The sequence below is a fragment of the Passer domesticus genome, chromosome 3 (genome assembly GCF_036417665.1).
Source record: "Passer domesticus isolate bPasDom1 chromosome 3, bPasDom1.hap1, whole genome shotgun sequence".
Taxonomy (NCBI): domain Eukaryota; kingdom Metazoa; phylum Chordata; class Aves; order Passeriformes; family Passeridae; genus Passer; species Passer domesticus.
The window spans coordinates 91,634,109-91,655,660 of record NC_087476.1 but is presented as its reverse complement, the minus strand read 5'-3'; the positions used below and the strand labels follow the sequence as shown (position 1 = coordinate 91,655,660).

At 42.3% G+C, this 21,552-nt stretch overlaps 1 long non-coding RNA gene across 1 annotated transcript; it reads right to left on the bottom strand.

Annotated features, from left to right (window-relative positions):
- Positions 1 to 1,699: 1,699 nt before the first annotated feature.
- LOC135297134 (uncharacterized) lies at positions 1,700 to 20,500 on the bottom strand. The gene is made up of 3 exons (XR_010359194.1): positions 20,345 to 20,500; positions 18,592 to 18,750; positions 1,700 to 3,664 (listed from the first exon to the last, which is right to left on the bottom strand). It is a non-coding gene; the product is annotated as an uncharacterized LOC135297134 (long non-coding RNA).
- Between the last annotated feature and the right edge of the window lie 1,052 nt (positions 20,501 to 21,552).

Below are 21,552 nucleotides of genomic sequence, written 5' to 3'. Positions count from 1 at the left end.
GCAGGCGGGATCTGCTCCCGCAGCCAAGGCCCTTTTGCAAGAGACTGCGCTGAAAGCATTACAGCCCTTACTAACACTTCTGCTCACATGCAAGCCTTTTATCTCGGCAACGCTGTTGGAAAAGCTGAATAACTGCGGAGAAAGTGAGGACTGAGGGGTATTTTTTCATATGCAACAAGCTGCTCTTTATTTAATCCTCACAGCCCCTATTTCTATCAATATTCCTAGAGCTGAGAGATCAAACACGGAAAAATTAAAACCATGCTACCACACTAAATAAGATTAAGATCATGGCAGTACATTGGCTGCTCCTTGGGGAAATAATTTTGTTGCTGCAGGAGCCATGGCCATCCTGCAGGCAAAGCTTGTGTTTCAGGAATGGCTGATGGGAAAGACAGTTGGGAGTTGCCTCCAAACCCAACCAGGATCCACCTCAAATGCCCACGACCCTGTGCCCTTCTGCTCCCAGCCCAATTCCTTGGGCATTACTTCTCTACAGAGTCAAAGAAATTTGCTGTGCTGAGCCCCATTATCCCTGTTTCGCTCTCACCAGCAGGCATCTTCAAGTGAGTCCCACTGTTGGTATCAAGGGATTTTGACTTCAGGCCCAAAAAAAGAAGTCCCACATTTTCAAGCATAGGTAGCTTCAGGATCTCAAAAAAAAAAAAACAACAAAAAACCACAAATGGAAGCTTGCAGCTGGAATAATTCAGTTTCTGCTGAGGAAGCTTGTTCTTTCAGAACTGTCCCGTGCTCACATGATTCCCCTTTGACACTTAAGGAATTAATTCTATTTTAAATTTTAGATTATATCATAACCTTTTGAATTCCTGGTCATCTGTTCTGGCTGCTTATGTGGAAGAAGAGTTTCTTGTAAAGTCCATCCTCAGACATGAGGCCAGAAGCCTCTTGAAAGCAGAGTCTATGGACTGTGTGCCTTTCCGCTGAGGGGTCTTCCATGGCCAGCCTCTCCTTCATTCCCTGCTTTGCCAAGGACTTTTCAGCTTTCAGGGAAGGGTAGAAAGCCTCTCTTTCCTCAGGGATGTGGGGCCAGCAGTGGACCCTTGCACATGTACATTTTGTAGCCTTCTTTAAGTTTTCATACAATCTCTGTAGTGTTTTACAGGATCTTTTTTCTGATGTTCTTTCTTTTCTCTGAGGAAACACACTCCCTTGATATTTGAAGCAAGCTGAGATGCAGCCAATTGTATTAGTTCTGTCTGGAGCAAAAATGCACAATGAAACACTGGACGTGTGGTATGAGTCCAAAATAAATGGTCAGTAGCAGAGCCAGCAAAAACCTACGAGCTCAGATAGCCTGCAATAAAGAAAACCTTGGATTTTACCTGCAGTGTTCTGCATTTTTCCAAAGGGAAAAATGAACTTTGGAGTTTAGAGAGCTTGGGAAGAGACACTGGGGTACTGAGCCTTTTTCATTACGTTTGTGAATTGTGATGATTCTTGCATTTTTCATGAATACAGCATCTGTAAGTGGGAGAAAGTGTTTTATCTCCTAACCTGTTATTCTCAAAGCGCAGCAGTTCAGGTTTTATGTGCCAGATGTCTGTGTGTCCTGACTCTTCAGGCGGCTGGGATTAAAGCTTCCCTGTATCAGAGAGGTGTTATAAGGATAACTCCGTTAATGTATGTGGAAATCTGGTACTGCAGCGATAAAGACCCTGTAAATATTTACACAGACAGACGAGCTCATGGAAATTTTACATTATTAACTTAACTTCATTACAAGGAAGTAGTTGAGAAAGTCAGCAGTATATTACATTCGCTTTTTTTTTTAATTAAACATTGACAACACATCTGGTGCTGCTTCAAGCCACTAGATTTAGAGGGTCACTCTTTTAAATATTTTACAATCTGCAGGGAAATATCAAGTCTCAGGCAAAAGAGAAAAAGAAACATAGCTGCTATAAGAATAAATCTTGCCAGTCAGACCTTTTACACTTTTAAGACTTAATAAAATAGTGAGTAAAGAACAACCAGAGAAAATAATTTATTTGGGCATTCAAAAGCCTTTTGATAAACACCCATACAAGAAACTGTTAAGGAAACTTGGTAACCACAAAGTGAGAGGTAAAGTCCTGTCATGGATTAAAATCTGGTTATAAATGGGTGTGGAATAAATGGCCAATTCTAGTAGGGAAAGAGATTAATAATGAGGTGCCCTAGAGAGTGAGACTCAGACCAATATTGTTTAATGCTTTATTAATAACCTGGGGGTGAATAGTGAAGTGGCAAAAGTTGATGTCAATAGAAAAGTACTTAGCTTAGGTCAGGAGCAACTCCAGAAGAATTTAATAAAATGGCAGGACCATATGGAGAAGTATGAGGGCAGCTTGGGAAGTGGCTTCAAAACCTACAGCAGCTCTCTTGCTCCTTCTGGCACATGGGCGTGTTCTCAACAAAGCTGGGGGTAGGTGGTCAGACAACAGGCAGACATTTCCAAGCATCCCAAGTACTTTTTGACTCTTTTCAGTTGCTCTTTTCAGCTCCCCTAGTTAGTTATGCCAGGAGGAAAGAGTGAGCTCCCACATGGCATGGCCCCTCTACCAGTCTCTGACTAGTATCTCCAAAAGCTCCTCCAGTAATTGTTTAAAAAAAAACATAGTGAGTTTCCATTCCTGATCTTTCCCTAAGGACATGACAAAAACTCTGGCGTCACCTCTCTCAGACATTTTAAAAATTATGTGTTCAGTCTGACTAGCATGGCATGGTAACAAACCTCAAGCCCGATTAGTCTGAGGATGTAAGCTCCTGAGTGGTGCCTGGCACCTGGAAAAACAAAACCTGCCAGCACAGCTGGGGTGCCAATGTGAATATAGTGGTCTCTTTATCTGGTGCTTAAAATAAGGGGTAAAGACACAAGCAGCTACCTGGACAAGTGGGACAGTTGTTTACTCTGCGGCTTCTTCTTCCTACTGATTTCTGTGTGGCTGTGTCTTAACTGAGCTGTGCTGATGTGAAATGTAGCACCCTGAGCGGGCACTGGCCTGGGCTCACACTGCAAGGTCTGTGTCTGAGCCTGCTACACAGACAAATGCACTCACGGCACTCTGCATGGCGATCCATGGCACCTCCTGTCCCCTTAGTCCCAACCCTTCCGTCTCCACAGTGCCACCCAAACACAGCGCAGGCTTTTGAAGGTAATGGCTTTCATGGAAGTTCAAATGGCTGCTTTTCACAGGGATTTAGTATTGTTTTGTTTTTACCCAGTGGGTCATTTCCAAGGATACTATTCTGGAAAAGAAAGCAACTCATAAAGAAAGATTTTTTAAAATCCTCTCGATATGGCTTGTAAAGTATTTTGAAGTACCAGTAACAAAAGAAATTATTTTTAAATCCCCTCTTTCATTTGATGATTTATATTACATTAAACTGCCCTGTGTGACCAGCATTGGAACCCCAGAGGAGTAGGTGGGGCTCAATACCCAAGAGGAATTGGAAGGCATCACACCCCAGGTGGGAAGTCCACATGCACACGGGAAGTGACGTACCTATGATCCTGCAGCACCCAGAAGACACCCCAAGGCTCTCCCTTCTCAGTCAATTACACTGCCTTGCCTTATCCCCATGTTTGTCGTTCAAACAAGCTCTCCATGGCTTGTAGGCACTCTTGGGATTCTTGCTTTTACTTCTTTCTTTTCATAGTCTGAAATGGAAAACCACACACACATACACGTGACATCTGGTCAGCCTAATAAACACTAACCTAATACTTTAATGCAGGGGGTGGGCTCCCAGTGTGAATGGGCTTCATTTGTGGAGCTTTATGAATTGACATCAAATGAGGAGTTGCTCAGAAGTGAAGAAACACCTTCAGAATCACTGGTCTAATCACTCAGCATGTGGAACCAGGAGTTCTGCTGAAGATCACACTGGACAGGAGCAATTTTAGAGGGCAGAGATGGGTGCTGTGTGTGCTCCTAAGCCTCTAACTCTAAGCCACAATTCTCTGTGGCCATGGCTCACACAGTTGTTGTGGAAGGCAAAATGTTCAGGCAACATCATGGTAATGTTTGCAGTGATTATGATACCACACAAGCATAGTGTGCAGTCATGCAAATGTGAAGGTCACTAAATGTCTTGGAATTTATGGCTTAAAATTGGTACATTCCACAATTAGCACCATCACTTTTCTCCATACAAATATAAGCTTTGGGAGCTTGTTCTGGGAATCAGAATTCTAGTCAACCTGTGGCCCTGAGCAGTTGCAGAATTAAAGCAAGAAAGACTACAACTCAAGTATGTGACTTCAAACCACTGAGGCAGAGCCCTAGCATTCCTTGGAAGTGGCTGCCCTCTGCCTGCCTGACTGTCCTGAAGTGGGGGAATGTCTGGCTGCCTCCACAGTGTCTTTACCACTCATCTCTTCAAGCCCTGCTTGAGGTCTTGTCTTTTCCATCTTCACCTCTTCTCCCAGCACACCCTGTTTTTCCTTCATGAAGCCTTTCCAGTCACCCCTTTTGATCATTACTCCTGTCAGAGAGAAAATGGCAGTCTCTCAGCCTCCTCCTCGTCCTCTCCTCCTTTGCAGACTGCAATGACTGCATGCAGTGACCAAGCCACTTCTAGCAGGGCAGTGCTGATTCCTCTCCTCCTTGCTCCCAGAACAATAAGCAAAGGCTGGCATTTTGTTAATCCAGGCATAATTAATCACCACCAATGTTTTTATTTTAATTCATCTGTTTACATAGCATTGAAGAGATTTAGGAGCTGTGAGTTTTTATGCATGATTGTAGAAGATACAGATGCAGATATTTTGCCACGCCATAAAATCCTTTGCAGCAGTAGCAGTTTTTTAGGGGACTTAAACAATTTTGGATAGAAATCAGCACAGAAATAAAAGGGTCAGACTGGAGAGGTACAGAAGGAGGTTGTCTGAGTCTTAGTTGTTCCAGCAGCACAGAACAATGGAAAGGAGCAGAAGCAGAGTATTTTGTACTCAGAAGATGATTTCTTGCTGTCTTGCCAGTTCACAAAGACATGGCAAAGAGGATGGCCTAGATCTGTAGTTTATTCCTGTGCCTTTTGTATCTGCCTCCAAGGATGCTGGCAGGCAGGATAATTGCAGTAGTGGTTTCTAGAGATGGGAATACAGTACTTTCTGTGAGAGAAAGGGAAAGATGTCAGGTCCCTTTACAGCCTTTCCTTTGAATAGACAAGATGTTTGAATTGTTTCTCAGAGTCACTTAAAAAAAAGGCATGTGAAAATGTCAGAGAATTTCCTCTTTCCCTTTCCCACCCAAATACAAAATCAAATAAAAGCAAACACATGGGACACAAATACAAGAGCAGCCCCCTCTGCACGTATTCGCTGTGATACACAGGCTGTTTCCAGATGTATGGATTAGATTTCATCCAACTACTGCTGAAAGCTCAGCCTAAGAGTATATATTGACCAAGCTGGAAACTTCTGGGGAAACTAAAGCACCCAGTGGTCAGGCTCCTGCCTTTGGATATGATATTGGTCACTGCATCTACTTCGTGACCCTTTTGCTGTCCCTTCATTCCAATTAGACTATTTTCAAGCCTGCTAAAGTATAAATTTAAAGCCCCTGGTGTGTAATTAAAAATTATAAATAAATTATGTGGGGTTTTCCTGTCTTTTGCCTGATTATTTTTAAATCAACTGTTGGCATAGTTTAGGGAACATATAGCCCTGTTAACATAAGCAGTGAAGTACACTCACATGAACACTTCATCATTGATAAAAACCAATTGCATCATGTTAAACAACCTCACAAACAGTTTGGAATTTTCATGCATCATGTGGATGAATGTCCCACAAAACTGCTTTTACTAATTGAATATTTGTGTGTGTGGTTGGACCCCGTATAGGAATTTCTCAGACTTAAGTATGCATTCAGGAATAGTTAGTATATGGGTAAAAGGGATCACACGTACAGACTTGATGCCTGAGGCTGTGATTATTACTGCCTAACTTGGTGCTTAGTATTTTTGGTCCTGATTCCAATCCTGGTGGTTAGGATTGTCCTGCAATCCAGGAGACCTACATATCTGAATCCCAGAGGGACCAGAGTTAGCCCTTGTCCCTCATTTCTTTCTGGAGTACTCTGGCAGTTTCCCTCCACCATAAATACTCATAATGGGCTGAGTATTAAAAATTATTACAGAAATTATTTTGTACTGGAGTACTTTTTATCAGCTGCTACATAAAAGCATTAGTCAGTCCCTGATTCAATATGTATGAAAGAAACAGACACAAAGCACTCGCATTTCCAGCAGCTGGGGAAGGTTTAACAACACTGAAGGTGGCTTTAAAGTCCATTTTGCTGGTGTCAGCTTTAGGACAGTTAATGCATGAGCTCACAGATGGGGGGAGATGCCCAGTGGGTTTCTGCCTGACCAGCCAAGCCCTGCACTGGCTGCAGAGTGAGGGTGCTCACAGCTGCATGGCTCAGCACATGGCCACGGGAACAGGAGCACCCTGCTGCCTTGGCTGGTGGGCACTGACCTGCCAGTAGGGATTGGGCACCCTGGGTCAAGGGTTAAAGAGATTTCTGAGGATTCTTCACATTATAGGCTGTTATTTAGGGGAAAAATAAAACAACACACCCTCACACCAACCCCCCAAAAAATTTAAAGATTGTTTACATCCTCAAATCTAGGTTAATTCTGGAGCCACCTCTGAATCTGGCAAAACCACACTGATCTCAACTGCTTTGACAGAAATGCTGGGAATTTTATGTTCTTTGGGCACCCCAATGGGTTGAAAATATTCATGAGAGATTATTAGGCTCTCAGCTACTGCTCCAATTCACAGAAATTAAACCTTCCATCATCTGGTTTTTATATTTGGGAAATGTCAGCTATACTTCCTATCACATATATTGTTGCTTCAATGCACTGAGCCTTCTGTGAATTTCAAAACACATAACTCAGCTCTCAAGCATTTCTTTTGTAAATATTGATAATGGTTTCAAGTTCTTTATTAAATAACTTTTTAATGAGTTTGAGGACAAAGAACTATTTTTTCACAGTCTCACAAAGATAAGAATCATAACATATCTTTCTGTACCATGGAACACATGGTTCTCAATACCCCATTGTAAAGCATAGGCTTTCCTCACTTTAAAAAAGTTTACTTAAACAAAAAAAGCCCCACAATTATGAGAAATAAAACCTAAGCAAGCCATACTAAAAGGTCCAAAACTGCATGCAAATGCTATGTGACAGCTTTGCAGGAAAGTGTGCTGACATTGGAGCAACCTTAGAAAGCTCCATTTATTCCAACAGCAAGAAGAGCCACAAAATGCCACCATCACTGCTTAATAAGTTCAATGTATAGACCTCTCCTTGCTCAGCATTATTTATTGCCTGTGCTTTTGCCAGAAAGGATCCCTGTGTATATGCTTAAGATCAAAGACAATAAAATATTATGATGAGGCTCACCAGGGGCATTTTCCGGGGGGAGGTTTTTTATCAGTTTATGGGCATGGTCAAGGTCCTGCAGGAGATCTCCTCTTTGGAGATGGCTGTAAACAATTTACATGGGAAGGTAATAGGAAGCCTTTAGGGTGCCTTGGAAAATATTAAGTTATAGAAGTTCTGACCTCTGTCTTCTAGATCTGGCCCAGAGGACTGATGTTTACTAGCAACTATGCAGCTCTCTAGGAAACTGCACACTGTCAGTGAAAGAAGGGTTATTTTTTTAATATATTTAAATTAAAAGTTGGACCGGTTAGCAGTATAGTCAATCAAGTATGTTGTACAACTAATTTTCTCTATAAAAAGCCAAATGCTTACCTTTGAACTTAAAAATGTTGCCTTCAGGCAAATCGTGTTCCAGCCAGCTGTAGTTTAAATGCCTGGTGCAGGTTCTGTAGCTTGCTTCTTCATTCAACACTCAAAATCATTCATGTTTGCTAAGTGGAATTAAAAGCCAGCTAGGAACAGATTATTGGTCCCCTGATATTAGCCTTTCTTCTCACACATTCCCTTAAAGACTTTTGGGTCTAATAACAACATTTTCCTGTGCTGGTCCTATTGACAGCTTGAAACCTTAATGAAGATCCACTTCAAATGTAAATACCTGGTTTTACTTGCATGCTTATTCAAGGGAATTTGTATTGAATCACTTGGCTGTGACAAAAACAGAGGTCAAGAGACAAACAAGAAAGTTTAGGTGATTTTAGATGCTGTTTTAGGCCCAGCCCACAGCTGGACATGTTGTCAAAGTTCTGCTTTCCCAGCAGGTTAAGAGAAATATCTCAGGCTGTCCAGTCTCCCCCCAATTAATTGTTCTTCTTAAAAATTACATGCATTGCCACTGGTGGTTGGGGGTTTTGGGTTTATTTCTTTTTTTTTTTTCCCTGCAGTCAGGATGACAACAAAGCCACAGGATATCTGTATTGAACATGAAACCAAACAATAAGGACTGGGAGAGGAGCTGTTGTTGATTACCAGCTAGCAGGTTCTTATTTGCATCTATTATTTTAATGATGTTGAGATGTGCATTAAGTGTTTAGGATGTGTTAGGGCACCAAGAGCATTCCAAGGGTATATTTCCAGCCGTTTCCAGTTAAGAAATCTGTATTACTGAGTTGTGAATCAGAAGAACCATTCAATCTTCCATCTTTGTCATTGTGCCAACACACAGGAAATGACCTCTTCCTAAAAGCTGAGCACCTGCAACTCTCATTAAGATTGGTCCAGTGTCACCCATTGCTTTTCAGACTCCAAAAAGGGGCCTCTTACAATCTACCTGTTTCAAATTCCCTGAGGATTTATTGGCTCAGAACATAGATTACTTGTCTTGGTATCAAGGATTTCCTTTCTTTTGAACAGGAACATAAAAACACAAAGAAAGCCTAAACTCAAGTAACGTGAAAATATTGTGTTTGATTCCAACCCATATATTCCAAGTTACAGATGAATGCCTGACTTTAACTTGAAATGTGATGCCTTGAGTCTGCACATGATCTTGCTACATATAAAATGTTTGGAAGCCTTTGAAAAAACGGAAATATTCTTGGCTTTAGTTGCACTCTTATTATTATGCTTTCTTTAATGTATTTATAGTTGGCTCAATAGATCTTTAGGTATATCAAGCTTGGGTAGCAAGTTTTAGGCCTCGTGAAATCTTTGCTGTTCCTGGTTGTAGTGGCAGCACACAGTCATGCCTGTTGTGCATGTTACACATGTTGTGTCTTTAAGTGAGAGCATCCCCACACATAAATAGTGGGGTGTAGTCCAAAAGCTTGATCCAAATCTTCCTGAAATATACATCATGGAAGTTTATTTCACTGATATGCAGGACTAAACGTTTGAAACATTGAGCTCTCCTTTCTTAAGAAGGGAGCAGTAAATTACAGGCACCTGCAACTTTACACTGACCTGAAATTGCCCTACTTTTGCCCTTTAAAATTCAGACAAAGCAATAAAATTTAATGTATACATGCACTTACTGCATTAAAATTAATGGTTTCATTTCCAGACTGATTACTGACCATGAGCTTAAATGAAATTAGTTCTCCTAAAGGATGACTAAGTACTCTTAGCAGTGTATACTGGTTTTTAGACATTGTTAAAATGTACCATAGAGGGCAATGAAAATTTCACGTTCAACATGCTCAAATGCCTTAGTGATCTCAAGGTTTTTTGATAGGTTCTGACAAGAAATAATCTCTGAGCTCCATTCAACAGCTCACGCAAGTCAGAGTTAAAAGGGAAAATACACCAGTCATCTTGAAAGATTTAAATGTAATCCCTTCTAATGAATATTTTTTTCCATTGCTGTATGCTCACTTATAATCCTATCAGAAGTCCTCTGTAAGAGCACCTGAGCAACTTCATACATCGCTTCTTTTAAAGAAGATATTGTACATTCATCAGGCATGTTCAGCAATGTTCTCCCAGGAATGACTTTTGTATTATGAGACCAAAACTTTAAGCACATAATTAATCAGCAGTCAGAGCTAGCTGAATGTGAATGGACATGAAGAGCTTGCAATCAGAACAAATTAGCAGGCACATAGTTTGCACTTACAGTTCCATTCAGGTAGATGCTGTGTGACTCCAGGAAGGATACAGTCCCTATCCCACAAGTATTAGAAGGAAACTCTTCACTATTCTGTGATCTTCAAGGATTTTAAGCAATCCAAAAGCTAATGATTTTACATGTACATACCATGTTTTACCCATATAGACACTGATCAATGGTTCACTCTTCAATCAGTTGGCTTGAAAGGCATGGAATTGCTCCAAGACTGGACTATGAATCAAGAGGAATTACTGTGCTCTCAAATAATAGATGGGAAATGCTGTCTGAACGAGGAGATGACTGGAAAACATGGTGTTAAATAACCTTGGACTGTGATTTCACGGGGACCTCAAAAGCTCTGAAGCCAAGGCTGGTTCCACTGAAGGTTGTGTGCTCTCACAAGTCCTATTCAAAATCAGGCAAATTATTATCTCCACAGCTGGTCATGGTGGGCAGCTAAAGGATGATGGCAGTGTTTTTGTGGGGGGACTGTTGCACTTGCAGCACTTTCTAGTACAGTAATCTTTGCTCAGTGTTGCAGTTGTTACATGTGCTTTTAGCAGAGAAGCAAAGTTGTGAAGTGTGAGTTGTGTATGTGAGTTTGGAGTTATACCCAGAATACAGGGGCTTTCTGTCAGTATCTTCTGCCTACCTTGTTGACAGGCATACCTGCAGAGTACATACTTAGTAATCAACATCCAGCAGCTTTTGCAAGCTTAGCTATCAACATCTGGAAAGCTGGCAGAACCAAGCATGGGATTTCGATTACAGGTTTTTTTCACAAGGTGTGCAACTGTCCTGGCAAATAAAGCCCTTAAGCCCCATAAGGAGCTTTAAAGTATGCAATTACTTTAAAGGAAGACCACTTAAAGGACACTGAAAGCCTCACAAAGTTTTATAGCTTTTGTGGCAAGACCTTCTGACTCTTAACTGCCAAACTCAATCCAATGATAACCATTTGTCTTCTGAGGGAAAAAATGCCCTGATTTCTAATCCTACACATAGTTCAGCAGCTGGGGATCTATGGGTGGAATAGTACAGGTATTTCTTTAGTTCCTTCTATTAGGTACCTGTCAGGGGGGAAAAAAAAGAGTTGTGTAGGTAGCCCAATATTCCCCCTCTTTTCTCCCTGAATATGAGCTCTGTAGGTCTGCCAAGGAACAGAAACATCTTTATGTTACAGTGCAACAATGGACCAGAGGACTTATACCTGAAGCTAATAACCATATGTGAGAAAGGCAGCCTAGTGTCTCGGAACCAGAAGGAAGAAGCCCTTTTGTAAAACGCTTTCTCATGGAAAAGATTTTTAACAATGCTGTTGAGCAGCTAATGTCGTATTTACTTTCCTGGTTTTGTTTTAACATAGACTGTCTTATGTAAAAGGAGACTCCAACACACTCACCTGGCACTTCTTGCCTGAGGCAATGAACCTAATTTCATCTATCAGTTACACCAAACCACAGCACGCTTTTCTAAGCTTAGGTTGCTATTGTCTCTCAGGCTGCAGAATAACTCAGGGCAATGGAACAGTTACTGGCACTGTAAATGTTTTCAGACACTGAAGCTAGTAATATGCAACCTTATTTGAATTAAATTACCTCTTTAAGAGAGTCTGAAACTGAATGACTTCATATAATTCATTATGTTTAAGAAGGCAGTTTAGTGTGGCAAGTTAAAACCTATTAAATTGCTCTGTAGTTTTCTTGGCTGTAGTTGTTTTCCTTAAGTGAAAGTAATTAAACATAAATATTTACTAATATCCCAGGCTGTGAAATTCTATATCAAGAGGAACAAGGAGAACCAACCCAGTGCTGGCTTCCTGCATTAATACCCCACACGGGCTGAAACATTTTTGCTGGCTTTTGCACAAACAGGGCTGGCTGATGTGGAGCTCTGATGGGGAAATGGAAGCTGAGCAGTTGAATTCGTTTAAACAAGAGGAGGAAACCACTGCTCAGATATGATCTCTTTTTTATATGTGGGATTCTTGCAATGGGCAGTAAGACAGCTCAAGTAAATTGGCATTTTCCCTGCTGATCCTGGACAAAGACCTGCTCCAAAAATCTTCTGTCAGTGGAAAAAACTCCACCGAGTTGCATCAAGGCAGCATGTTTGTAAGGTCTGTGAATGAGCACAGATGAGCCCAGCCACTGAGGCAGCAATTCCTTCCCTTGCCCCAGCCTCCCCCCCTCACTGCTGCTCTCCCCACCAGCATGAGCACTGGTGGGGCCATACAGAGAACCAGCACTGGCAAATACCAACCAGGGCTGGTGGCCCCAGCTTAGCCTAAAGTTTCTGCAAGTCAAAAGCTCCTTTTTGCCAGGCTACTGTAAAGCTGGTGAGATGACAGACTAGTATAGGCAGCAAATTCTTGTTAGTCTGGATAATACAAACTCCCAATGTTTATGTTCCTGGGGGCCTTTCAGGACACCAGCAAATGGGTCCAGACTGGCCCAGTGAACATCTCAGGGTTAATATTCCATCTGAGAGCTCTTCAGACCTGATTTTTCAGAGACAGGCATAGAGGATTCAGGCTTGAAAAGTGCTGTGTACTCTCTCTTTATACCCCATCTGAAACTACAGGCCTCTTGCAACTTTTTAGAACTTTGTAACACAATTCAGCAGGCTGAAATTAGTTCCATTGCTTATTGAAAGTTGATCTATTTTTTGCCCTTTCTGCACAGACTGGGTCCACTTCATGCTTATGTAATGACATCTCTTCACCACCATCTGATAAAAGAATTCTCATAAAAGACCCAAGACCTCCTGCGCTGTCAGAAAAGTATGGACCTGCTTACCTTGAAGAAGATATCAGTGGCTGACCCAGGGGCACTACTACCAAAGTGAGGCACCATGCATTGGGAAAAAGAGCAGCAAACCCCTAAAGTGGCTGATGGCCTTCTGCCCCATCCTCCACCCTCTCTGTCCGTGCTGCCTTCTCTCGCGTGTGCGTGGCGGGACGCGAGAGCAGCCGGTGCCTCGCAGCATCAGGCTGGGCCAGCACAGCCTTGGCGGGGCAGGGGGGACAGGAGGTCTTCCCAGCCCTGAGGGTGGGTACTGACCCCTCTGGCCCCAGCACACCACTTCCATCACACAATTTGTGCTGAGACACCCCAGGACCACAGTGGCACCCATTAACTAAGGGCCAGTCAGGCAAGACTATTAAAAATACCCTGGAGACTAAAACCCAAGCTGCCCAGCTGAAACAGGTATCAGGCAGAAGAAAGCTTCAATTACATGACTGGAGAAGTTTATTAGCACACTCTTGGACTGAGCATTTACCCAGAGAACTTGTTGCTTCATGTTTAACACTGGGGATATGGCTGTGCCTTTTAAGGTGAGTGAGGAAGATGGAGTTGTTGCATTCATGTTTGTCATCCACATCCACCCAGAAGGGACCTGTGGAAGGTTTGCTTGGCAGGGTGTTCAGGGTGTTCCTCTTCTCAGGCAGAGAAGAGGATTAGACCAAGGATTATTAATTTGTGGAGTGACGTTTTTGTGTCCTGTGAGTAACAGCCCTGCAAACTATCTCCCCTGCCCAGCAAGCAGATGTCCCATGAAGAGTGATGCAGTACTCTTTTACTCCTCCCTGCTGACCTCTCAGAAGACACACTATGAGGGTTCAGGTCACCCCAGAACCAGTGCTTCTTTACATCCCCTGCCAAGCAGGGTAGCAGTTCTCACAAAGCATGCTCTTAAGGCACATGATGTATTTCAGTCATGGTTAAGTCCAAAACCTTCTGCCAAGAACAAGCTTGTTAAAAGCTGCTTTAGTCAAAAAGATGGAATACTAAGCTGCCTGCCTTTACAAGACAATTTCTCATAGGAGCTGAAATTCAGACATTTTCCTTTGGAATAAGCTGGCTGGATCATTTCAGTCTTTTGGGGGTATAAAGCCCGAAGAAACTGCCAAAACAATTTTAAAAAATGAGTTCTATACGTGGCTGGGAAGCAATCTGTATGTTCTGCTGGAAGAGGCTGCCCCACACGTGCCGGGTGCCTGCAGATCCAAGCCATCCTCCTCCTTGTGCTGGAGTGCTGTGGCCTCGGCTGCTGATGGGCAGAGCACCATTTAACATGGGACTCCTGTGCTCCTTGGCAGCACTGGAGCAGTGGGCTGATTTTTCTGCCAATAAGGGCCAATGGTAAAAGGGAATAGTTCACATTTGCTAAGGCTATCGGGTATATAGAAAGAAAATCAGTTAAACTGTATTTTTTGAAAAATAAAGCCCTTACTTAATTTATAAATCATTCAGCTAGAGCATCCACCAGCCATATTACCGCAGGCTGAATTTTTGTCACCAAATCAGTAGCATTTGATCAAGCAGACACATGCAAGTTTGACATGCAAGTCAAACTGCAAAAATAATTCAGGTCCAAAAGTGGTAGTTCAGTAGATAGCATGTTTCTATCCAAGTTAGTACAACTAAATAAATATCAAGAGCAGGTTTAGTGCTTTTATTTTAAATCTGGAAGGCAGCTTTCAATAGTCAGAAAACACAGTCTTCTCCTTTTAGCCTTTGGTTCACAAAGGACTCCTGGAGTCCCAGATGCTGCACGGAACCATGGAATTGTTAAGGTTGGAAAATGTCGGGGTCGGCTGTTACTTGTCTCTGCCCCAACACGGGAAAAGGTGGTTCTGGGCAGGCTGCGCTTTGAAGAAGGAGTCTGGACTCTTGCTTTTTGGTCTTCAGTTGAGTTTATTGTTCCTTATCTACAAAGTTTTTCTGTCTGCCCAGCCGAGGTCTGATCGGCAAGGCAGCCCAAAGCACTCTCTCCCGCCCACGGGGCGGTTGTGTCTTTTATAGTGAAAACTATGTATTAGATATTTACCTTCAATTTTTAGTACTTTTCACCCTTGTTGGCAAGTGTATCTTCACCATGAACCAATCCACACGTGCCAACATCATCCTGAACATGGATGCCAAGGAGAAGAAAGAAGAAGGACAGGGCACGCCCAAATCCCTCCATCTTGGGACTCCTGACCCCCATGTACAGAATTTCAAACCCCCTGTACAAGGTTCAAAACCCCCCTGTACAGTGCTCCAAAATTTTTCCCTTCACCCTGTAATTCCTACTACTATGCTACTTAAACTTTTGTGGCCTGTAATTCTTTATATAAGGTTGGCAATTTGCTCCATGAATTAAGATCAAATTTCCAGGTGTCTTTGGCTTCCTGCCAGGGTCTCCGAGCCCCTGCCAGGGCTTTGAGACATCCAGGGCATCCAGAGGGATGTCCTGGGTTCCAACAGGAAAAGACCTCTAAGACCAAGTCCAACCATTAATCCAGCCCTGCTAAGTCCACCACTAAACCATGGCCCTAAGTGCAGCATCTACACATCTTTTACATCCCTCCAGAGATAGTGACTCCACCACTTCCCTGGAGAGGTTGTTCCAATCATTGAAGACACATTTGGTGAAGAAAATATCCCTAATATCCAGCTTCAACCTCTGCGGTACAACTTGAGGCAATCTCCTCTTGTTTTGTGACTTGTTACCTGGGAGAGGAGTCTGACCCCACCTCACTACAGCAAGTGTGGTATTGCTGAGCCAGTCCTGGCTGGCTGCGTGCTGGCCCTGAAAGCATTGCCATGGCTGGACAGAACAGAGATAAAATCTCTGCTAGGTCTGGGAAAGCATTCATGATTTTATGTTCCAGGCATATCTGGTTCCCAGTGCAGCCTAACAGAGAGTGAACTGCTTTTTTTTTGCTCATTTTCTTATCCAAAGGGTCTAACAAACCCTCAGTAGATATTGTAGTGAATCTGATGCCAGCAAATGTGATAATTTCTTTACCTTCAGGGAATCTTCTACAAATTTATCCTTTTACTCTAATTGCTGTGGATATTTCAGACCACAGTGTAATTAAACTGAGCAAATCAAGGAGAAAGCTGAAAAGGATAAAAGTTTGTTTCCATTGCATTTAATTGGGAGTTTCCCCACAACCTGTGTGGCAGTAATAGGCTTAAAGTCTTATTTGTACAGTAATGCTTGATTTACTTGTTTCTCCTCTTCTTCCTTTCTCTTCCCATGGTGGCACATTATTGTTTCAAGCCACTGATCTTTGCTGTGGTCTCTTGTTTCCCACAACTTGCATTGCTGGGATGTTTACTTCCTGGATTTAATTCTAATTTAGCTACTACACTAATCCTTAAATAAATCTTTTTCAGTTCAACTCTTTCCCTTAGCCCTATACACCAATGTTTACACTAATTTAAATAGGCAGGATATTAGATTAAAGTTAATTGAGGGAGTCAACACACTAATCCAGTTTCTACAGGTTTGCACCCCTGAAGAAAATATTAAGAGCAGCCATATAAATTTCCATTTCTCCTAGAGCAAGAGAGAATATATTTGGAGGGTAACCCACTATTAGGTTTTAGAAACCCAAGTCTTTTGTATCATAAGTTTTGTCAAATAGTCAAACATAATGTAAGACACCACAGGCATTTAAGCTGAATTCTCTTGCTTTCCCATTCCAAGATGCAGGAAAGCTGTCTGAACATAGTTGGAGAAACTACAGGTTTCCATGAGAGCAAAACACAACATATTATCCAAGTTTAACAATCCATACAGTACTTCCAAAGAGTACAACTACAATGTAAAAAAAAAAATTATTCTCAACCACTTGAGTTAAATGCTTTGAATGCCATTTTTTTTAAAGGGAGAAGACTGAATTTTTAAAACAGCTGAGTAAATCTAGTAGTTGGATTTCCAATCCTAAGTTATTCAGACCTTTGTTATAAATTTTCACCTGTGATCATGCACACAATTTAAAGCATATAATAATTTTTCTAAAAGCTGATACAGTGATATCTAAGCAATAAAAACATAATCAGATGAATATAGGGGGAAAAAAAAAAAAACAACACCACCACCCAAATATTTGAAAAAATTTTGTTCCACAGACATTTTTTGTCTGAAGGTGCTCTGAGTGGGCTGCAAATTCTAGCTATTTCTTGCATTATGAGGGCACAAAATGCTATGATAGGGATTATGGTGGGTATTTTTTTTTATGATGCAACTCTGGCATTGAAATAGCAGCTTCCAGTAATAATTTAATTATGTTCTGTATTGCACAGATGCATAAGAATAACTGCAGGTGTGTATTTAATTTCTGTTTTCAAGAGTTAGAAAGAAACTTAGCAATGGAGAGGGAACAGAACTACACATCAAATACAAAACAATACCTGTGAAATGTCTCCTTTTGAAAAAAGAAAATCCACTTTCGACTACAACAGCCTGGAGTTCCCAGAGCTGAAAGCCACACCCCTTTCCTTTCAAACTGCTACTACCTACCTTTATTTCATGTCTCCCTGTAATGAGTTAGATGCTGACTTACACCAATTAATTATGTGAACCAGAGTGAAAGTCAGCAGTCAATGTCAGGAAATCAAATTCTGAACTCCTACCAATGGCTTGCCCATAGCCCAGGCACATATTTATGTAATAAATCCACTCACTGTACTACGTCGAATCCCGTTAAACCCTGAATGCTCTGGGGCAGAAGTTGTAGCCTTTCCCTGCCAGGTAGGTGTTTACGAGCCTGGTAGCACCAGAAGCGTTTCTGGAGCCCACAAACATAATTTAGCTGCAGTAATGTGAAATTACTGAGCCTGTCTCGTGCCGACATGTGTTACATGCAATTGTAAAAAAGAAAAAAAGTTTAACAGCTTAGCCACAAAGGAATGTTTATATCTGATTACACTAACTGCTAATTTAATGGTAGTTAATCAGTGGCATGTAATACAAGCCAAGCAGCCCAATGGATTTATTGATGAATGGCATTTAAAGTTGTTGCTGGAAAACCAGCGCAGCAGTTGGATTACACAGGCAGGCACAGAGCCCTATCAAGCAGCAGCGCCTTTGCTAAAGGCAAACTTCTGCTTCAGCCTACGGTGCTTCAAATCTTGAGCTACCCCAAACTTCCCTGAGCAGCAAGAAAGCTCATGCCCATTCCTGCACAGCACACAGGAGATCCCCATGGGTTTTTACCAGTAAGTGCCACACTGCTGAGATGAGATCTGAATTTTAGTGAAAAGCAGGGACCCTCCACAAGCCTGTGTGCTGCTCCTGCCTACCTTCCACCACTGGAACAAATGGTACCAGGGTTACAATTTGAAGCTTAAATACTGGGGTTGGGATTTTTATTCTGTGCTCCACATGGCTATAGAGTCTATGAGCTACAAGGGGCACACCTCTACCCTACTGATGGCAGCAGAGACTGAGAGATGGATGCAGCCCCAGTGCAAATGCAGCATTGGCAGCTAAACAGCATCACCTCCCTGCTGATTCCTGGGCTGATGGGGTTCAGTTAGGGGCACGATAAAGAATGGTACAGTTGCTTTAACCCCTCTGGCAAGTACTGATTAGCCTGGATGCACACTCTTCAGCCCTCCAAACCTGACCCACACAGCTGCCATGTACTGTGGAGCTTGTTTTCCCTAGTATGAAATATGAGCACAGAGAGTCTGTGGAGCAGGGCTGGAAGCAGATTATCATGGGATTAATCTATGCCCAAGATTAAAATGCAGAGAAAAACTTTTAAAGATCAGACTGAGCCATTTACTCACAGAGGCTTCTTGGAGAGGCTGCTGTTCCTTGCTCTCCCCAGAGTGCTGCAGCATCCAGATATCCATCCTCAGCCTCCTGACCCTTTGGCCAGCTGAAATCATCATGAATTTTTACTCCTGACTTGGTTGGGATGAGGCCAGCTGCCAAGTGAAAAGCATCTGTAAAGGAGTAAAAAGTTGGAAATTATGTCAGTTATTTATTAATGGGAGGGAGTTTACTGAATGCTGCCAAAATTTAAGAGCTTCTGTTTCTTTGCAAGCTCCAGTCCCTTCTTGTGCAACTGTCAGGAATATGTCCAACAATGCCTATTTCATGAGCAGCCTCTTTTTATCATTTAACTGGAAGATTTCAGACACAAGATGGTGAGTTTTCAGACTATTAGCAATGGCCACACGAAGAGTAGATAAAGAAAAACTATTTCACTTCGAGAGATCTGCCAAATAAGGTGACTTTTAACCCAGTCCTGTAGTGACAGGACATTGAAGAAGGGTACACTTAAAAAATAAAACCTCATCACAACCTTGATATTGTATTAAATTCATCCTGATGACATTACTGCAGGAAAAGCAGAAATACCAGCATGGCAATAATTTCTTTTTCAGAATTAAGTGTAAGCCAGCCCTGAGAGGAGACAGTCCATTAAATCATGTCCTGGCTCCAGGGGAGGCATGGGGAGCCCCAACAGCTTTCCAGTACCTGATAGAAATAGTATGTGATGCTAAGCCAATTGCACCCTCCTGAAGCTATTCATTTATTTATTAATAAAATGTGGCATTAACGTTATAACTCATGGAAATTGTGCATGCATCCTCACAAAATGCAGTTGCTGCTACCCTTCTTGGTAGCCCTGGTGAGGCTGGTGCACTTGGAAAGGACTGGGAGAGGTGGAATGAAAGTCCTCTTCCTTCTTAGGCACTGAGAAGCCAGATACCTAATCCATCTACACATCTAGGCTTCCTCTGTAATCAATAGCCCACAGATGAGGTGGGATGAGACCCCTGTCATGTGCTTTTTGCTCATTTCTGTATCTAGTAGGAAGAACCACCCACAGGAAATTCTCTTCACCAGCTGTTGGGGGTCCAGAGCTGACTAGCAGGAGGTGAATCCATTCCCCTTTGGGTGGGTATCACTCAACCTTATGCCCTTTCTCATTGTGCTCTTCCTGAGGGCCACAGCTGGGAATGCACACAGGCAGACACAGGCCCCAAATCAAAAGGAAGACAAATTGCATTTGGAGTTAGATGTCAAATGAGAACAAAACTGCTGAAGTGTGCAAAAAAACCAAGCTTGCATTTCCCAGAAATAAAGAGATATTTCCGATCTTCCAGGATCCATACACATTCAGCACAGAATTAAGGTCCCTAGCAGCATCTGGATAGTCAGCACCTCTCTTAACAGGGTTAGTGGGACTAACAAGTTAAGGATGGGCATCCCCCCTTGTCTTCTGTCCAGCAGCACCCTTCCTGGGCAAGTGCAGAGAGAGAGGAGGAATGCCATGGTGGTCTGTGTGGAGATGGGGCTCCAGAAAGAGAAACACTGAATAATTTAGGTTGGAAAAGACCTTTAAGATCATCAAGTTCAACACTGTTGACTTTGTGTGAATCCCATAGGGATGGACTTTGGCAGCTTGAATCAGTGGAGCACTGCTGAAAGCAGCAGGACAGACGCCTACCTCGTCCCACAGCCTGACAGGATCCCACTGATCTGTAGCCAAGAAGCTTTTTAGTAGCACTGCAAATGTTTATCACTTACATGAAGTGTACAAACAGCATTGCTCACCCAGGGCAGGAGAACCCAGCTCTGCACATAGCTCTGTCAGAGCAGCCCATGAAGTCATCCAGAAGAGAAACATTCCAATTAAACATAGGAGGCTTTGCACGTGTGGAGCTGGAACCAGCTACACTGTGAGCTCAGTGCAACTGCACCGAGTGCTCACAAATGTGAGTTCTGTGACCCTGCAGACAAACATCAACTGGGACTGTTCACTTTCTTCTTGGCTCTTCCCCATCTCTTGCCATTCTTGTTGTGCTGATCCTATTCTCAGCACTGCATATTTTTGAAAAGAGCACTAAATAGTGATGGTGCTGGTCACTTCTGAGGCAAGGGATAGTCCATACATAGGAGGTTTTGTTGCTTGTTGATTTTCAGAGCTGAATTTTTTATTTCTTTCCAGCTCTGCACATACAAAAAGCAGCAGTGCTAGACACAGAGTGTGCTGTGGAATTTGTTGCTGGTCCGGTATAAACAGCCTGTCCTGTGTATTGACCTAATGTAAACAGCCAGTAGCCTGTATAAACAACCAGCAGTTGAGCTCAAGCTAAATGAAACCCCAAAGTATGTTTGAGCAGCAAGAAATCAAATGTCAATACATATATTTCTAACTTGCAAGCTGTTGTTTTCTGCTTGCCAGAGAGAATGATCTTTTTTGAAAATTTCTTGGAAGTTTGGCATTGTGCTGTTTGTTTCTCCAGAACACAGGATTGCTGGGGGGATGTTGCTGCTATCCCAAAGTCCTGTGCCTGTGGCTGAGCTTCTCCCAAAACGGGGCTGCCAGGGGATGAAGGAACACAGCATCGCCAAAGGAGCCTCAGAGGAAGCAGATGAAACCCCAAAATCCCAAAGGAAATTCTGCAAGTTTCAAGACTTCCCCTTGGAAAAAATTAAGACAAAATTATTTGCTAGACCAAATTTGTGTATATGAGTATCCATATAGTCATCTTAAAGAACAACACTGCCCTGAAAAGTTGTCATGTTTCTGAGAAAACTCCTCTTTCTTCAGGGTAGAAGTTTATTAGAAAGCAGCATCCATTCCAGAATTATGCCCCCCCCTTTTTTTTTTACCTCATTTGAGAGGCAGATTTCTTTGAAAATCCCATCCACTCTTACAGAAATGTATGAAATACTCCTTAAAATTTTAAAATTCAGTTCAGAGATTAACCTTTACTGTAGAATTGACCACA